The following is a 17,084-nucleotide window of genomic DNA, read 5'->3' as shown; positions in this document are numbered from 1 at the left end:
TTCTCAACCTGTTGGTTGCAACCGCTTCACAGGGGTCACACCTAAGACCACTGGAAAACACAGATATTTATGTTACAGTTCATAGCAGTAGCAAAATTACAGTTATGGAGTAGTAACAAAAATGATTTTCTTGTTGGAGGTCAACACAGCATGAGGAACTGTAGTGAAGGGTCACAGCATCAGGAAAGTTGGCAACCACTGCCCTGGAGTGTGCCGCTATCAAGATCAACCCCTTATGGGACAGTTTGAAGCAGCCAGGAGTGCATTGCGTCTTTAAAATGTTTGGAAAAAACGGTCCAGACCCTGAGAGAGAGGTGGGGACAGGTGTGCGGTGGGAGTGAGATGGCGACATGATTGCGTGTCCTTTCTGTGTTACCCTGGAACAGTTACATATGCCTGGACATATTCCTTAGGAAAGTATGCCTTTGTTTAAGTTACTGTTGATTGTTAAGTAGAACTCTGATTCTGCAAAATCAGATATTATGTGTAGATTGGTGAGCTACAAAGGATTTCTGTGTGATAGAGATGATGCTCTGTTGTGTGAGAGACTTTTCCTGGGGAGACACACAGATGTCTACCTACCCCATAAAGGAATCCCATGACAGAGCAAAGTCCTGGCTGCACCAGAGTCCAACTTAGTGAACAGTGAGTTTTATTGGGGCTACTTACAAGAGCAGGGATGACCCCAAACAGCTACATTACCAAAACAACACAGAAACAAAACAAAACACCCATCCAGAGGGTGACTACTCCACATCCTGGAGCTCTGCGCACAACTGTCGGGGAACAGTCTTTTCCCCAGCTGTTGTCTTCTGCTTCTATAACTCTGGGAGGGTCCCCATGAACTTTGGAAATGTGAAGTTTGTTTGTTCCTCGTCTCATGAGCACATTTCCCCCTCCTGGAGAGAATGTTTCATTTCAGAGGAAAGGGCTAACAGCACCCTCCTAAAGTTACAGTTTCATTTGTCCTGTGGGACATTAACTAGTTTGATAACTAAATTAGCCATATTTTTAAGAAGTGTGTGTGTGTGTGTGTGTGTGTGTGTACAAACATGCTCCTGCATGCACAGACACATGCATGCTCATGGTATCCAGAAGAAGGCATCAGAGCTACTGGAGCTGAAGTTAACAGGCTGCCAGACATGAGTACGGGGAACTGAACTCTGATTGTCTGCAGGAACAAGAACCTCTGAGCCATCCCTCCAGCCTCGTATACTAGAAATCTTTTTTTCATTATTCTGGCTTTCAGTGGCCGGAATATACTTGCTTCTCCTATACACTGACACTGGTGTATCATCTGGTGTTTTCCCTATTAGTGAATTAAATAAATTTTTGACATGTATTCAATATGTATTTGTATAAAAGTCATACTTTAGATTATCTCCTGAAAAAGACATACCGGCATATCGACCACTTGTTAATATAAATTATCTTTCCTACTGTCTTCTGCTCTCTGACAGTTTTGTTTGCTCTGTTTGATTTTGATTATAGATCTCATAGGTCTCACATTCTCTGAATGTCGGCATTCTGCACACAACAGAAATGTATACGCCAGTTAAAGTTTTAACCTGATCGCTCTAGGTTGTGATTATGAACCTAATGATTTCAGGAAGGCGCACATCATTGGATTTAGTGTTCCGTCAGTGTAAGCTAATGTAACACAGTCAGAGAGTTTTCATAGAGTTTATACAAACAGTTATCATTTGCTGTTGAGTTTGTGGAACACGACACCACCAAATTATAAAAATATTTGAATTTTAGTAACCAGAGTTATAGTACATAAGGTATTATGTGATAAAACTTTAGAGTACATGTTTTTTTGAATAAAGATAATTTTTAGACTCATAGATAAAATTTTTATTTTGCAAAAATTTCTTCTCTACCCTTTTTTTTTTAAATTAATAGTCTAACCATGTAGTCCAGACAGGTCTTGAACTTGAGCTTTCCCTGCCTCTCTCTCTGGAGTGAAAGAATTAATAGGCATGCAGCCACCAAGTTGGCTGCCCACTCTACTCTGTGTATATTCCAACAAGGCTTGCAATAAGGAAAACGGTGAGCTGTAAGATTACCACAAATAGGTTCTAACACTGATGACATACTGAATTTACCTACTTTAAGGTATCGCAAACTGTTCAGATGTAAGGCTTTCATTTAAAAACAAAACAAAACTTAGTGTCTTGTCTTTTGTTAGAAGTTTGTACTCCAGGGCAGACAGGATGGCTCAGGGGCTAAAGGCACTTGCTACTTGACCCCACAACCTGGATTTGATCCCCAGGAGCCATGATAGAAGGAGAGAATCAACTGAAGATTGCCCTTTTGTTTTATTTTGTTTATTTTTGTTTTTCAAGACAGAGTTTCTCTGTGTAGCACTGGTTTTCTGGAACTCACTTAGTAGACAAGGCTAACCTCAGACTCACCGAGATCCCCTGGCCTCTGCCTCCTGAACTCCAGGATTAAAGGTGTGTGCCACCACTACCTAGTGAAAGTTGTCCTTTAACTTCCACACGTGCATCATGGTTTGCACACCTGCATGCACACATAATAATAATAATAATAATGATGATGTCCATTTAAAACAAGATAATGGAAGTTTGTGTTCCAGTAACTAACTGAAATTCTCTTAGCTAGCATGTATTTAGTAGAGACTAAGTTTAAATACTTAATTCTTCTTGAACATAAGCTCTTTGAGAACAGGGGCCTGTTTGCGTACTCAGCACTGTGCTCTGGGCATCTCACACAGTCCCTGGTAGATGGTAGGTGGTCCTCTAAGGATTTGTGGGATGACCGAATAACTCTCACCCCTTACAGTGGGTCACAGAACAAGAAATGGCTTTCAGAACTTGGTAACAGATGGTTTTGAATGCAGCAAATGCTGAACCTGATTGGTCCAAGGCTTTGCCATGCTTTCAGCATCCTGAAGACACAGTATAAGGTCTGGCATTGGTCCTCTGTAGCAGACACTTCCATTCTTTACAGTGCTTTTTGCCTGCTTGAAAATTACCAAAATAGGGAGCAACTGGGGTATGAAAGAAGTGGGGTGGAGGCATTTACCTGGATGAATTTTGGTTCTCTGTGGTCTAGATGGTAAGCATGGGAACCTAGAAGTGCTAAGAGGGATAACCCAGAGAATAAAAATCAGTGATACAGAATTGAATCCCCCCCCTCGCCCCGTTATTGGTTCACTACTGCTATGCCCTTGTTCTTGCTCCCTCAAATTCCTTACTGCTTTAAGTGCCTCAGTTTCCTCCCTGAAACTGATAGTGTATAGGTCAGCAAGTTCATGGAATGTAATGAATACTGTTATCTATATACAGCGTTGAAAGTTTTCCTTGATGTTCACGTTTGAACTTTTCCAAAAAAAATACTAGAAATGGTGATGTTCTTAAAATTCCTAAATGTGTAAATACATATAAATAGAGATGTGAACTATCTAGTTAAATATGTAACTGTTGGACAAACAACAATTTTTGAGGATAGACTAAAGTCTGTCCAGTGCAGGCTTGTGATCAGAGTCCTCACTGTCCAGTGAGATTAGAGATACACAAGCTATTATTTTTAAAGTATCAAATACCTTTCTGCCCTCCCTAGAATCAATAAGATGGTCAGAGTCTTCTTTGATTCTCCATATCATCCCTTGTTGAGCTCAAATATCGTGCAAGGGTCATGCTGATGATTTTCACACTACTGGACATTTTAAATCTGAAATATGTTAATCCAAAATATACTGCAAATGTATGCCACCCCTCTCCACACCAGCCCTGGCACTCTAAATCTGTCATAAGTAATCTATGAGCAAAATATGCCCACAGTCACAGATGCTAGTATTGCAAGTGACAAGGCTGTATGTCAAAGTTCATCGATAAGTTAATTATTTGAGCCAAGCTCAAAATTTGTTCTTCCTGTAGAAATAATGTTGAAAACCACTGTTGGTGGCACACACCTATCTGACGTATGGCTGCCCATATCATGACCAAGATCCAAGGGAATTTTTGAGGTGTGCCATGCTCCATGGCCTGCACCATGTACTGGATTGTACCTGAATCCCTAGTGGTATGTTTATGGTTAACGGCATCTGGAAGGCATGCTGAGCCAACACTATGGCAACTCAGGTCAGATTGTTAAAAGGTTGGCTTTTTAATCCCTGATGTATATAACAGCTCCACTGGTATCAAAGAATTGCTAGGTTCCTGACTCCATGATCATCACCACAAAGAGTGAACAGGGCACTGTCTCTGCCTGCAGAGCTGAATTCAGATCTAGAAGAAAAGCAGTTTAGATTGAAGGAGAATGGAGATGTGGGTGCATATGGAATGTCCTAGAAGGAAAGTGGCTTCTATGAAAAGAAACCCTGGAGGTTGCACGCTAACCATCCTTGATGAGACACTTTCAGAGCAAGCAAAACTTCCAAAGAGAAACTTTTGGGGTTGAAGGTTTTAAAAGGGTCAGAGAAAAAGGGAGTGAGAATGTATGAGGAAGGCATCTCTGGAGGTGCCTGGCAGGTGAGGAGGGAAAGCCTTCAGAGAGTCTCACAACTGAGGGAGCAAAGGAGGTTGGGCCCTTTCCTAGGACACTACTGGGCCAGCTGTCCAGAACAGTGGGCTCCTGAGTAGACAGGAAAGGTGGGAGGCAGCCATCTAGGTGTCAGAATAAATGGCAGTGTCTCAGCAGTGACCTGGGAGTGGTGGTGTGACCTCACCCTGACTGTTTCAGCTGGAAGTCTTCAGCTTCAGCCCTTTGCTCAGGATTTCTCTCTGCTGCTTCCCTTTCCACCGCTGCCTGCCTGCTCGGTGAGTCCCTTAACTGGTCCATGCCTTCTCTAAGTGTGATCTACAGTCCTCCAGACCCTTCCCCTTTTTAAAACAATATGGAACACTTTGCAAATTCGTGTGTCAGTCTTGCACAGGAGCCATGTAATCTCTGTGTTGTTCTAGTGTTAATATGTGTGCTGGGGAAGCGAGCGAGCGAGCGAGCACTAGTCTCCCTTTTTAGATACCACTTCCTCGAAGTTTCCCTCAGCTTTCCTTTCCTTATAGCAGCTCTTGCCACCTGACTTCCAGTCCTTATTTTCTGTCTCCTTCCCCCGGACTGTAAATTCCACCAGTGAAGGAATCTGGTTCTCCACTGTGTTTCCTGTGCTGAGGACACAGCCTAAGACACCAAATAGGAAATGAGGAGGTGTGTTTTCTAGGAAGGGCTTTTGGCTGGAGAGAGCTTTCCCCTTACAAAAAGTCTTCGCTGGAGGGATCCTTCCGGCCTGTCATTTATTTGTGTTTGGTCACAAGATGACTTCAATGCAGAGGGTGCTCCAGGGAGTGGTCAGATTCTTCTGCTAGAAGGCTGTAGGGACAGGGACCATTGGTCGCCCTGTTGGTGTTTAATATCTCACTTTCCTTCCAAGCTTTATTTTGACAAATTCAAAGCCCATGGAAGAGACACAAATAAGGAACGTCCATGATTCCCACTTACTTCACTCTTTGTTCTCACGTTGTACCACGTTTGTACCACATTTGTACCACGTTTGTACCACGTTCACGCTCCCTCTCTGCTCCGTATATCAGTCTGATTCTCACAGTTCTTTACATTGCAAATGTAGTTCTTCCAAATTCTTCAGTGTTACCACCCAAGAAGGAGATTCACTGGCATGTTCAGGGATTGTAACATGGATACTGTACAGCCAGATGTGCACATCCTTTAAATTATGCCGTCCTTTATCATCAGAGCAGCAACAGTGGGAATCCTTGTCAGTGAGCCCACCCAGAACCACGCATTACATTTAGTTGTCACATTTTTTAATCTTTATAATGTGTAATGTTTTTCTAAAGCCTATGTCAATTGTTTCATTAAGTGGCCCTTGCTGGGGCTTACTTTATTGTCCCATTATTAGAATCAAGATACGCTTTTGGCAGAAATATCACATAGACAACAGTGTTTCCTCGTAAATACATCAGCTTAGCAGATGTGTGATGTTAAAGTGTACCCTCACTAGTGTTGGTGACTTTGAGCGTGCTGTGGGATAGCCCCTCTGTGTGCTGTAAATATGTTTTATTACCATTGGATAATAAAGAAGCTGCTTTGGCCTATAGCAAGGCAGGATAGAGCCAGGTGGGAAATCTAAATTTGTAATTAATATTAAACCTCTGAGTGGTTATTTTAAAAGCAGCTGCGGGACCAGGTGGGACAAAAAGCCTCCATTTACACGAGTCCTTGGTTTTTGGTAATGTTTTTCACATTTCCTCACTGGTACTAGTAAGTACTTCATAACTCACAGTTTTACAGTATAAAATTTTGTTATGTAAAACTGTAACATTTGTATGGACAAATAGTCTAAAACTATGTAAATACCCGGTGTCCCAACATCTTTTACCTGTTTATGATCCCTGGGAATCGTTGCCAGAAGCAGTAGCATTGGTGCAAAATGGAGATCTTTGTGACCTTTGACTCCTTAGAGAAGTTGTCATACACAGCCTTCTCTCTCCCTTCTTACTTGCTTAATTGCTTTTTATAAATATGAATTCATGAATTTAATGTGTGTTATCATGCATTAATGTCATTCATTTTAATGTTCAGATTATCCTAGCATTAGCCTGACTTCTACCTTCCAGGGAAAAAAAAGCACTAATTCAAGAAGTAATGAGTATTTTTAGTCCACTTAGCATGTGATTGCACAAGAAGCACCCAGATTGGGCCCCAAGTTCATCATCCCTATCCGATTGCCTGGTAATGATGGTGGCCAGTGGACTGTATTGAAGTAGCAAAGCTGTATGAACCTGTAGGTTGTCCTTAGAGTTAAAACACACATGTTCCATAAAAATTTACCTTCTGGACCTGGAGAGATGGCTCAGTGGTAAAGAGCACTTCGCTACCCTTGCAGAAGACCTGGATTTGGTTCCCCGCGTCTACACAACAGCTTAGAGCCACCTGTAATTCCTGTACTAGTGACTCTGAAACCCACCATCTGCTGCCTCTACAGTTCCTACACATACAGAAAACTCAAAAAGACGCCTGGTACACATACGTTAAATAAATATATAAAAATGTAAAACTTGTCTTTTTAGCGTGGAAGGGAAGGAGTGCTCTTTTAGGGACTTGTCCTCTGGTAGACTTCGGGAGAGAAAAGGCACACCTCACTCAAGTCCTGGAAACCATACTGATGAGGGATGCTGTGCCCCCACATTCACACTTCCATTTGAAAATCCTCACCTTTCAAAGAGGTGCTTTCAACGCCTGCTTTCCTGGACCATGGAGAAGTAGCAGTAGTTTCAGCTGTGGATGCTCATCTACTAATGTTCTCCTTGGTCAAACGTAACTTTATGGATACCCAAACAAAAGTTAGGTAGGTTGAGCTTTCTGCACCAAAAAAATAAATGTTTTTTGTTGACCTGCAGGAGTGGGTTTTGGTCAGATAACGTCCTTAGTCTCCTTAGAAGTCATTTCTAGACAAATTATTGTTAGCACTTTGGCTATTTGTAGTTTGTGACTTTTACATTCATAAAAATTCCACATGTACATGGTATTTGTGTTGCTTAGTAACCTTGTTCAATTTATTTGCATTTTAATCAGCAATCCTTTTTTTTCTGTAAGGTAATTTCATTTGCCCTTCTTTTGTCTTACTTTATTTCCCCTTACTTCATCCTATTAAGAATGGAGGGTTTTTTGTTTGTTTGTTTGTTTTTTCTTATAAGAAAACATCATAAGAACACTCACACTCTCATGGACATAGGATGAGGCATACCTCACTTCCTTCCCTCTGTGAAAGCCACAGCCAATGTGTAAGATGGATAAGAGGACACCTGCTGATCTAAACTCTGATCCTGAATACCTCAGCCACAAATGGGCATCAGAGAGTGAGTGGAGTAGAGTGGGTGGGTATGTCAGCTCAGTGTTAACAGAATCAGAAAGATTTCCCAACTGGGTGCTTCCCGTGTGTGTGTGTGTGTGTGTGTGTGTGTGTGTGTGTGTGTGTGTGTGTATGTGTGTGTTTCTTTCATTTTGGGCTGTCTGTGTGCTCTGCAGCTTCTGACATTTGGATAGTTAGGGGGTGGTAGACCTAGATGTCTCTATTTTCAGAAGCTCAGTCAACTTCTGACACTAATGTTCTACAACTCTATTGTGGCCCATTGCTTTCTCTGCTCTCCCGGATGGGTGTCAGACACCATCGCAAAGAGTCTACCTACTGCTGGAGTCCCGTCTGTACCAGGTGATGTCCTGGTGATTTGTTCCCTGGTCTCACCACTTACTTACAAAGCCCACTGAACAATGTGTCATCAGTGGGGGGTTTTCCTTTATTTCCATCGGTGGTGTTTAAGATAGCTTCTTCAGAGCTATCCTGGCCATTGTCTGCTCTGGTGCTTAGGCTAGTATCTGCTCAGTCTTCTTGGTTGAAGGTGACATCTGAAGATTGTCTGGTGAGAGGCCATTGTCCCACGGAGCTCCAATGTTCCCTATAGAAGGACAGGGCCATGGAACTTGTGATCTGTGCAAGCTTCAATCTAGGTACTCAAAGCTTGCCCATGGCTAGATGCCAGGCCCTGTGGCGAGCAGAAAGGCTACATCGGTGCCTCTAATGCTCGACACCTGCTACCAATTAGTTCACACCTGCCCTGTGCTGTCCTGTCACTCCCATTCTCTCTCCCATGGGCTATCCTTTTTAAAAAACACTGACAATCAGAAATGTTTCGGATTCTGACCTAGATCTCCATGTATCTTTATAAGCTCTGAAAAAAATGTTGATGAATTCTCTGGATAATAAATAAGAGATCAACTTTCACCCATTCTCTCTATTTAAATATAGATAAATGTCACATCCTTTCCGACACTGAAAACTTCTCAGATGCTACACACACACACACACACACACACACACACACACACACACTCAGAGCCAGGAGGACCATGGGAACATCATTCATGGTACCCCAAACAGTATTTAACAGGCATTAGAGTCTGCGAAGTATTTGCCAAACACATACTCAAAACCAGCTGAGTACATTTCATTTTCACTTCCCATCTCATGAGATTATTCCAATTATAACTTTGAATCCAACAGACCTAAACATCTCAATATGTCCCAGTGTTGATTGAGTACTGATCAGGCATTAGTCCTTTCCTGACTACGCATACTAGTGCACACAGTGACCTGCTAGATCCAAATACACAAATGTGTCCTTAGTACAGACAATTAGCTAGAGGATTGATTCTAGGTTGAAGGATGCCACAGAAGGTTAAGTGGTACCTTCAATTCTGCTTGAAATATCTTGAGGTTGTTTCTTAGAGAGTTACCTGCTGACATTGCACCGTATTAGTTTCACTTGCTATATTGCCATAAAAGGTTATGGTAAATTCAGCCAGTATTTATTGAACACCTGCAAGATTTATGCACCAACCTCTTCTTAAGTTATTTACTACTTTCCCTGATAAACAGGAACATCAGTACTGATTGAAAATTTGAAAATTGAAAGTATGGAGTGCCTGGGTCTCCAGCAGTCCCTGAAAGGAAGAATCCTGAAAGGTGGAGAGGACAGAAGAGCTATTTTAGACGAGTCAGAATTGCAACTGGGCTAAATGGGGGAGGAAAAGATGGTTGGACAGAGAGTGGGATGCAGGGTAGGCAAAAGCTAGAATGGGACATTCATCCTGTATTTGAGTCACAGGCACGGTTTTATGTTGGGAAGAGCAGAGCTAAGGTCTGAGAGCTCTGCTCTAGGGCAGAATGCTCAGCATGGGGCTGGGAAGCACTGGGTTGGCTCCTCAGGACCAAGTTCCACTGCACCTTTGTCCACTCCAGGCCTGTGACACTTGCTGTCATGCAAACTCTCCATGCTGGGATATCCTCATTTACATGATGAACGAAGTGACGAGTTTCATAAGTAATGAAAGAAATAACAGGCAAATGAGATGTTGAGCACGTTCACGCTTAGCTGTTGTGCAAGGAAGAAGAGTGGAAGCCACTCTGGAAAGTTGGCTTTGACACGCATTGGTTGATGGAACCTTTGTGGGTTGCCGTTCACCTGTGTGGCATTAAAGACAGAGTGTGAGAAGTGGTACCCGATGGCCGGATTCTGGACACGGGAAGGCACAGTGATGTGCAAGAGTGCTGTGTTGAGCAAGACCATTCTGTGTCCACCACACCTGCAGGTCACAGATTGGAGCAACAAATCACATTTAAATTATTTGACTGCGGTTGTTGGGAGTGTTTGGTAGTCACGGAGAACCGTAATTCTGGTCAGTGGGAGGAAGTAAATGATGTGGCCAGAACTACAAGTTTGTTCGCTTTATTTATTTTTTGTTAACATTTTATACTGTATACCCAGAAGCTACTGTACTGACGGGGATGAGATAGAGAATTAATCTGAATAAATCTAAATAGAAAATAACTATGAATATCCCTAGAAGAATGGCAGAACCTGATTTTAATGAATAATGCATGCTAATTCTCGTTGGGGAGTAAATAAAGAAAACGGAACATTGCTCCCTCTCTGGAAACAGTTCTCTTTCTCTTGTTTTTTAAATTAATTTTTTAAGTTAGCATGCAATGTAATGAGTTTTGTCATGGTGTTTTCATACATACATGTCATACTCAGTTCTAATTCGTACCCCTTCCCCAGTGACCCTGGGTCCCCGTAGCCACCCACTGGTTCCCTTCTGTGTAGAGTTCTCCGTTTTTGCTGTCACACTATCTATGTGTACCATTATTCTCCCTTAAGGTCTGTTTCTTCCTGTTTTCTGATGGTCCCTCTTCTGGTTTCATAGCCTCTATATGCACAGTATAAACACAAGAATATACACATACATCCATATTTTAAATTTAGGCTCTATACACGAAAAATAAAAAACATGGCGTTTTTCTTTCTCAGTTGGACTTATTTCCTTTAACATACTGTACAGTGTAATTCATTTTCTTGATTATGTTGTCTTAGTGTTCTATTGCTGTGAAGAGACACAATGACCACAGCAACTCTTAAAAAAGAAACTGTTTAGCTGGGGCCCCTTTTTCCCATTCTGGGTACTGGGTCCTTTATTCTGGTGGTGGTTTCCTTTGCTGTCCAGAAGCCTTTTGATTCCATGCAGTTCCATTTTTCAGGTCTTGGAATTATTTCCTGTGTCTTAGAGTGTTTTACCTGCGTTTCCCCTAGGAGATTCTGTTTGAGGCATTACATTAGAGTCTTTGGTCTATTTTAAATTGATTTGTGTGCAGGCTGGGGGACATAGCTATAATTTTATTCTTTTCACGGGTGGTGTGGGGGTCTAGTTTTGCCTCTACTGTCCATTAAAAAGGCTATCTTCAGTGTATATGTTTGACACTGTCGTCAAAAGTTAGGTGACTGTAGCTGTCACCTGTTTTACAGCTTTTCACCCCATCTTCCAACTTTTTACAGACTTCTCAACCCCTCTTCCACAGTGGTCCCTGGGTCTTAAAGGCGGTGATGCAGATGCCTTGTTTAGGGCTAAGCCCACAACCATCACTTATTCTCAGCCTCTTGGGCTGCCATGAGTCTCTGCAGTCATCAGCATCCATTGCAAGGAGAGGCTTCTCTGATAAAGGCTGGGATCAGCTTTTGTCTGGGGACATAGGCATAGATGTTTAGAAGGGACTTTAATTTTAACATTAATAAATTATTCATCTGGGACACTGACTTCCCCAGGCCTGGGTTGTTAGCCCGGCTTACAGTACCTGGCATGGATTCCCCATCCTCAGAGCAAGCCTCAAACCCCATCAGAGGGCAGTTGGTTCTTCCCACAGCCGTCAAGCTGCTAGCTATTGTTGTACCAGTGGGCATATCTTGCCTGGCAGGTTGGCCTTCTGCTTCATAGAGTTCACAGCATGGGAGATCGATGATGCCTTTTCTTGTGTGGTCTCCCTCTCAGTCTGGTGGTTTTAATGCTAGCTGACATGGAGGAAGTTTGTAGGTCATGTCTTGTCTTTCTCTGTCTTACGTCTAAGGTGTGTGGTGTCTTCTACAATATGATCTTATCCTTTAGCTCTGGTGGGAAACTGCCTTAGTTTGCTTTCTGTAGCTGTGATAAAAAAAAAAACTCCACGACCAAAACAACTGTTGAGGTATTGTGGTTCGAAAGAAAATGGCCCCAAAGGGAGTGGCACTATTAGGAGGTATGGCTTTGTTAGAGGAAGTGTGTCACTGTGGAGGCGGGCTTTGAGGTCTCACATAGGCGTAAGCCACGCCCAGTGAGACAGACTACTTCTTTTTGCCTGTGCAAGATGTAGAACTCTCAGTTAACTCTGCAGCACCATATCTGCCTGCACACCGCCGTGAACCACCATGATGACAACGGACTGAATCTAAGAAAGTGTAAGCCACCCCAATTAATTTTTTTTTCTTTGTAAGAGTTGCTGTGGTCATGGTGTCTCTTCCCAGCTATAGAAACCTTAACTAAGAAAGGAGGGAAGGGTTTATTTGGTTTACACATTCTGCTCACAGTCCATCATTAAGGGAAGACAGGACAGGAACTCAAGGCAGAGACTAAAGCAGAGGCATGGAGGAACACAGCTTATCAGTTGTTTCTCCACGGCTTGCTCAGCTTGCTTTCTTACATCACCCAGGACCACCCGCCCAGGGGTGGTATGCCCCAGTGAACTCGGCCCTCCCATAGCTGTCATTAATCAAGAAAACACACCACAGACTTGGCCTACAGGCCGGTCTGATGGAGGCAGTTCCTCAGTTGGTGTTCCTCCTCCCAGATATTTCTGAGTTGGCACAAAACAACAAGCAGCGTAGCGGTGAAGAGGGATGACAGGAGCCACTATTGTTTGGTCCCTCACCAACTTCTCTGGCAGTATATCATGCCCAGGAATGACTGGGAACTGTGTTCAGGAACCCCTGCTTCTGGGAGCTTTGCTATCCAGCCATTTGGGATGACCGTCTTCAGTCCCTCTTTTGGGTTCTGAGGCAACACACTTCCACATGGCTTCTGTCTACTTCCTCTCTCCTGTTTACATGTCCCGCACCCTGTTATGAGTAGGGAATTTTCCCCGCTGATTTCTTTTCCAGCAAATCCATTATTCACATATAAAAAAGCCACTGGCTTTTGCTTGTTGATTGTCTGTTCTACGAATACGTTGAACATGTTTATCAGTGCTCAGGGTTTGCATAGGATCACATCATCTGTCTTTCTTATTTTGAATCCCTTTTATTCGCTCATTATTCTAGCTAAGATTTCAAGCCATGTATTGGATAAGAGTGAGTAGAAGCTCTTGTCTCAGTCTAGATTTTAAAGGAAATGCTACCAGTTTTTCCATTTAGTACACTGTTGGTTATAGGTTTGTCATATGTGGTGGGATGGCTCATATTCTTGGTTGTCACCTTGACCACATCCGTAATTAACTAAACCCCAAAAGGGAGGGCACACCCATGAGGAGTTTTTGCTTAATTTGAAGTGGGAAGATCCATGTCTAATCCAGATCTTTTGAGGTGAGAAGATACACCTCTAATCTGGGCCACAACTTCTCCTGGAAGCCTGTATAAGAACACAGAAGAAGGAAGTCTTTGCTCTTTGCCTGCTTGCTCTTGCCTTGCTAGCAACTCCATGATGGCAGCATATACTGAAGACCGGCTCAGACATCCAGCCTTGGGACTGAAGAACCAGCAGATCCTTGAAGCTTCCATTCAATGGCAGCCATTGGGACTCTAAGTCACTCGAACAAATTCCCTTTCAATATATACATATAGAGAGAGGTTCATTCTGTAAGTTCTGTTACTCTAGAGAACTGTGATTAATATATATGGTCTTTATTGTATTGGGATATGTTCCTTCGAATCCTAGTGGTTTTTTTTTTCAGGGTTTTTATTATAAAGTGATATTCACCTTTGACTAAGGCCCTTTTGCATCAATGAAAATGATTGTGTGATTTCTGTCCTATATCTATTTATGTGCTGTGTTACATTTATTCATTTGCATCTATTGAACAGTCTTCTTTTCATCCTTGACATAAACCCACCTCAATTATGATGTATGATTATCTTAATGTATTTCTTGAGTTTGGTTTGCAAGAATTGCATTGAGATTTTCTTTTTGTATCCACATCCGTCAGAGACATTGGCATGCAATTTTCTGTTTTTTGTTGTACCCTTACCCAGTTTTGGGATCAGGATAATGTTGGCTTCATAGAATGAATTTGATTAGTAAAATACCTTCATTTCTGTTTTATATGACTGTGAGGAACTTTTGTGCAAGATTTTCCTCAGTGGTTATATCTTTCTTTAATTTTGGTGTGTCATATATAGCTAGGAATTCATCTATTTCTAGGAAATTTCTAAATTTCCAGGGTTTGAGGGGTATAAATTGTCAAAATATTTCCTCTAGATTATCTGGGTTTCATTGGAATTTGTTATAACACTCTCCTTCTCATCTTTAATGTAACGAATTTGGGTATGATTATTTTGGTTAAAGGTTTGTCAGTCTTACTTGTTTTTTCAAAGAACCAATTCTCTGATTCTGTGTAGTATTCGTTGATACTCTCAATGTCTACCCTGATCTGTTATTCTGCGTTGTCTGCTGCTCTGGGGTTGTTGAGTTCTTATTTTTCTACATCTCTGGGGCACATCATTGTACTATTTCCTTTGAGATCATTATGGATTTTTAATGTAAGCACATCAATATAAACTTTCATCATAGAACTTTCTTAGTTTTTAATCAGATTCTAGTAGGTTTCATATTCACTTTGATTTGATACTAGACATTCTTGAACTCTTTCTCTTAGTTTTTCAATTTCCCACTGGTTACTCAAGAGTATGTTGTTCAGTCTCCTTAGATTATGTAGTTTTGTTTTGGCTGTGGTTTTTGTTTTGTGTAGTTCATTTTTTTAAAATTTTTTTTTCTAATGTCTCTTGGTCTTGATTTCTAGTTTTATTTCACTATGATCTTAGAAGATAAATTAATTTTTATTTGCTAATCTTATTTTATGGTTTATTCAGAGAAAGTTCTGAGGACTGCTGAGAAGGAAGCAGTCTTTATCTGGTGGGTGGGATATTCTGTAGACACCTGTTAAGTACATTTGATCTGTGGTAGAGTTTGACTCTGCTGTTTCTGTGTTGATTTTCAGTTTTGATAGCCTATCTAAAGATAGGATTAAGTTACTGAAAATCACTGACTATTATGGTATCAGGACCTATTTGTGGTGATATATTGTGTACTCCAATATATTATATACCCTAAGAAATTTATCTGAGGATCAGAGGACAGAGCCAGTGACTAGGTTAGACATAGAGCCAGACAGTGGTGGCACACACCCCTAAGCCTATCACTTGGGAGGCAGAGATCCGACTGGATCTCTGTGAGTTCAAGGCCCCACTGGGAACAGAGGCGGGCAGTGGTGGCACACACCTTTAATCCCAGCACTTGAAATCTCATGCCTTTGCTTGGAAAGCACACATGCCTTTAATCCCAGGAAGTGACATGGCTGGGCGGAGAACGGTATGTAAGGCGTGAGGAGACAGGAACTAAGCAGCAGTTCAACTGAGACCCTCAGGGGTGAGGACTCAGAGGAGTCTGAGGATTCGTGGAAACAGGATCGGCTGAGGAGTTGGCGAGGTGAGGTTGGCTGTGGCTTGTTCTGTTTCTCTGATCTTTCAGCTTTCACCCCAATACCTGGCTCCGGGTTTTTTTTGTTTGTCTGTTTGTGTTTTGTTTTTATTAATAAGACCTTTTAAGATTTATGTTACAGCTGGGCAGTGCTGGCACATGCCTTTAATCCCAGCACTCAGGAGGCAGAGGCAGGTGGACCTCTGTGAGTTTGAGGCCAGCCTGGTCTACAGATTGAGATCCAGGACAGGCACCAAAACTACACAGAGAAACCCTGTCTTGAAAAACAAAAACAAAAACAAAACAAAACAAAACAAAAAGTTGGATCTAGTTTTTGTTGTTGTTGTTTTTGGGTTTTTTATTGTTTGTTTTTTTTGTTTTTGGTTCTTCTGAGACAGGGTTTCTTCGTGTAGCCCTGGCTGTCCTGTCCTCTGTAGACTGGGCTGGGCTTGAACTCACAGAAAGCCCCCTGCCCTGCCTCCTGAGTGCTAGGATTAAAGATGTGTGCCACCACTGCCTGGCAGATCTAGTTTTTGTTTGTTTCTGTCTTTTTGAGACAGTCTTTCTGTTGTGCAGCTCTGGCTGTCCTGGAACTCATTATGTAGAACAGACCTGAAACTCACAGAAATTCACCTGCCTCTGCCTCCCTGGTGCTGGGATTAAAGGCATGTGCCACCATGCCCCACTCCAGTTTTTTAATCTAATCAGCCAGTGTAACCGAAAGTTTTCATGTGCCCACCCAGCTCCCCCGTCCTTTCAGTCCTGCAGCCGCTCAGACCCAAATGAACACACAGGCTTATATTAATTACAAACTGTATGGCCTATTGGCTCAGGCCTCTTGCTAGCTAGATCTTACATCTTAAATTAACCCATTTCTATAAATCTATACTTTGCCACATGACTTGTGGTTTATCAGTATCTTTACATCTTGCTTCTCATGGCGGCTGGCAGCATCCTCTCTGTTCTGCCTTTCAACTTCCTCCTCTCTAGTTAGAATGTCCTACCTAACCCTATTCTGCCTCACCATTGACCAAACAGCTTTATTTGTCAACCAATCAGAGCAACATATTTTCACAGCATACAAAGAGACATTCCCCTATCAAGCTAGTCTGCCTCTCTTTACTAGTGATATGAGGATATTAATGATTAAAGTTACTATTGGGAGGTGTTTGCTGATTCTTGTAATTTTATTGGTTATGTTGTTGGTTGGTTGTTGTTTCCTTCTATATTAGTACCAGGGATTTTCTGCCTTCTATATTGGGCATGATAGATTCCCTCTAGGACTTTCCTGTGTCCTCTTCTTGGGTTATAGTATCCTTTAAATACCTTCTTCAGGATGATGTGGTGGTATTGTGTTCCCCAAAATATTGTGTACCTTAATAAACTTATCTGGGGTCAGAGAACAGAAAAGCCACAAGATACTTAGGCTAGAAAATGTTAGCACACGCCTTTAACCCTAGCATTCCAGAGACAGAAATCCCTCTGGATCTCTGTGAGTTCAAGGCCGCATTGGAAACAGCCAGGCATGGTGACTCATGCCTTTAATC

At 42.1% G+C, this 17,084-nt stretch overlaps 1 protein-coding gene and 1 pseudogene across 1 annotated transcript in view; one reads left to right on the top strand and one right to left on the bottom strand.

The window, feature by feature from the left end:
- The window catches only part of Pcgf5 (polycomb group ring finger 5), a 113,204-nt gene that overhangs the window by 36,444 nt on the left and 59,676 nt on the right, over nucleotides 1–17,084 (top strand). The window lies entirely within an intron of this gene.
- Nucleotides 4,859–4,957, bottom strand: LOC131902893 (U6 spliceosomal RNA; annotated as a pseudogene).

This window comes from Peromyscus eremicus, chromosome 1 (assembly GCF_949786415.1).
Source record: "Peromyscus eremicus chromosome 1, PerEre_H2_v1, whole genome shotgun sequence".
Lineage (NCBI taxonomy): Eukaryota > Metazoa > Chordata > Mammalia > Rodentia > Cricetidae > Peromyscus > Peromyscus eremicus.
This window is presented reverse-complemented; position numbering and strand designations above follow the sequence as displayed.